The following is a 2985-nucleotide window of genomic DNA, read 5'->3' on the forward strand; positions in this document are numbered from 1 at the left end:
ACTTGAGGATTGCAAACCTATTGCAACTCCCATGGAAACAGGTTCAAAATTGAGTCTTCATGATGCTGGTCATCCTGCAAATGTCACTTTTTACCAAACTACTATTGGATGCCTCATTTATGTATGCAATACGAGGCCTAATATTCACTTTGCAGTCTCATAGGCCAACATATTTATGCATAGCCCAGGGTCTAAGCATTGGAAAGCTGTCAAGAGGATTTTCCACTACTTGAGTGACACTTTACATCTGGGCTTGTTTTATCCCGAGGGGGGATCATTGCCGCCAGATTTACATGATTTTTTGGACTCAGATTGGGCTGGTTGTTATGACACGTGAGTGTCCACTTCATGCTTGGCAGTTCATGTATTTCATGGTTGAGGAAGAAGCAACATACTGTGGATACTTCTAGTTGTGAGGCTGAGTATAGGGCAATCTTCACAGCTACGATTGAGTGTGTATGGCTCAGATGCCTTATGGCTCATTTGGGTGTTGGACATGACACTACCAACACTATCTACACTGACAGTCAAAGTGCATTAGTAGTTGCGAGGAACCCAATTTTTCATGCTCGCACAAAGCACATTGAGGTGCATTACCACTATGTTAGGGAGAGGCTCTTAGCAGGGGAGATCAACTTGGCTTGTGTGCCAACCCAGGAAAACCTTGCAGATCTTTTCACAAAGGCATTGTCTCGTGAGAAGTTTGAAGCTTTCCGCAAAGATTTGGGCTTACTCCCCTTTGTGGACTGATCATGTCCTCATGGCATGGAACTTCCCTTTACTCATGTGCCAACTCTCATTCACCGCATCACTCCAAGGGAACTTCCCTTTACTCATGTGCCAACTCTCATTCACCGCATCACTCCAAGGGAGATTTGTTACCATATACATGTGGTAGTGATGTGTGTGAACACACTAGGACCTCCAAGAAAATTTTTTCCCTCTTTAGGAGGTTTTTCTTCCCGTGCATTGTATATACGTCCATCATTCTAGGGCTATCGATCTTTCCACTGCACACTAAGTAATACACTCTTTGTTGTGTGCCTTGAGCTTCCTTCATCTTCTCCAAGTTGTGTGCATTTCCCTGCAACCCTAATTCCAACAAAAAAACCACAATTTGCTAGTACATGTGGGTTTCTGCTAAAGAAAAAAGTCTTTGAGCCATTGAACACAATTTTAATACATCAAGAAGCACAACTAAACCGCAACCAAACACAAGAAGAATAGTGGATCATTTACCTAGGCACTTAAATGTGTGCCCAATGTGTGTAAGGACCACATTAACGTAGCTCTAGTGCTTCCAAAACCACGCAGGTGGAATTATGTAAATTTCTTGCTCAACTAGAAACCCTTGTTTTATGCAGTCCCATAAGTAAAAGAGAGTAGCCAAAAGAATCATGAGAAGCATATGTGATAGAAAATATGGGAGGATGACTCTCCAATTTGCTCCTGCAGTGGAACTAGGCATGGATAAAAGAGAGCTTAATATTCATTCCTATTATAGGGATGGCAAATGAATGAATTTTGTTTAGAAATCAATACCAACACAAAAATCAAAATTCCCTTAAATCTTGGATTTAAAAAGCTTGTAAGACCTCCTCTTCACTTAACACTTCACTAAGGTGGTAAAGCCTATATTAGATAAGTGGTTAGCAATAGGAGATTGCCTATAAAAAATGACAGTAGAAAAACTAAATAACAAAAATGAGAAAGGAATCTGAGCAAAGTGAATAACCAAGAGAAGAACATGATCAATGTCAATAAAGTGGGTGAAGATTGTGTGAATGAGGAAGGCAAAACAACGCTACTTGCTAAGTAATACAAGCATAGCAATAATCACTAGCAAAGTATGGGAATCATGGGGAAATCTAGTAATACAAAACATCAAAACAAAACAATACCTTGCAGATGGGTACTTGAAGAATCCTTTAGGCTTACCAAAGCAAGTTGTATTTATATCATTAATATTAAATACGAACACACGTTTGAGGTAGTAGACTTTGGCCAAACCACCATCTATGGCATTATACTTAGGACATCTAGTTTTGCAAAACCTTAAGCTAATCAAAGATTAGTAATATGATTGTCTCTACTTGAGATATATAAACACACCTACACCCGTACATCTACATGATTGTACCTACAAAGATGTTCAAAGAAGGCTTAGACTCAGTAATCACAAGAGCAAAGTCTCTATCAAACTTGAATTTGAGTGAAATGAAAAATTATGGGAGTGCCAAGCTTGGCCTAGCTAGTTTGCACGAAGGAGGTTGTTGCTTCAAAAGATCAATGAAAGAAACTATGCATATATTCAACACCCAATCCTACAAGATGAATTAGAATTGCTTGAATGGGGATGAATTTAGGAAACATTAGTAGTGTATGAGGACTTATGGACTATTTTCTCCAACAAAGATGGGTATGACAATTACATCAAAACTATTGAGGTACAAAAAAAAGGATAAATGTTGAACAAAGAACTGTAACAACGAAAATACCTACCATCCAAAATTTTAAGTTCTAGTAGGGGACCTACACAACAAGGGACAAAAGTTATGGAAGATGAGGGGGACTTTTTGGAATTCTTTTTACACATTAGAGACTCCAAAAAATGCACAATATGGAAATAATGAGAAAACAAACTAAGGAAAATGAAAATTCATGGAGTTTCCAAATCAAAACCTTAGACAAATGTGTTATTGATCCAAATAAGAAAAAGAAGATTAAAAAAAAGTCAAAATTCAATGCTATTCATTCAAAACAAACAAAAAGACTTGATGAGTATCAATGTGCAAGATTATGTGAAAGACAAGATAGCTAATAACTATCTCAATCATGTACAACCCAACAAGAAATCTCATGAGACACACCCAAAAAAGACCAAAACCAAGAATTAAAAAACATGGGGAACATAGCTACAAACTTGCTATTGCGTTTGCATTCTCAAAAGAGTTGAAATAGATGCTCAAGAAAATATGGTCTTTA

Source organism: Adiantum capillus-veneris, chromosome 26, assembly GCF_014529385.1.
Source record: "Adiantum capillus-veneris isolate H3 chromosome 26, ASM1452938v2, whole genome shotgun sequence".
NCBI classification, from domain to species: domain Eukaryota; kingdom Viridiplantae; phylum Streptophyta; class Polypodiopsida; order Polypodiales; family Pteridaceae; genus Adiantum; species Adiantum capillus-veneris.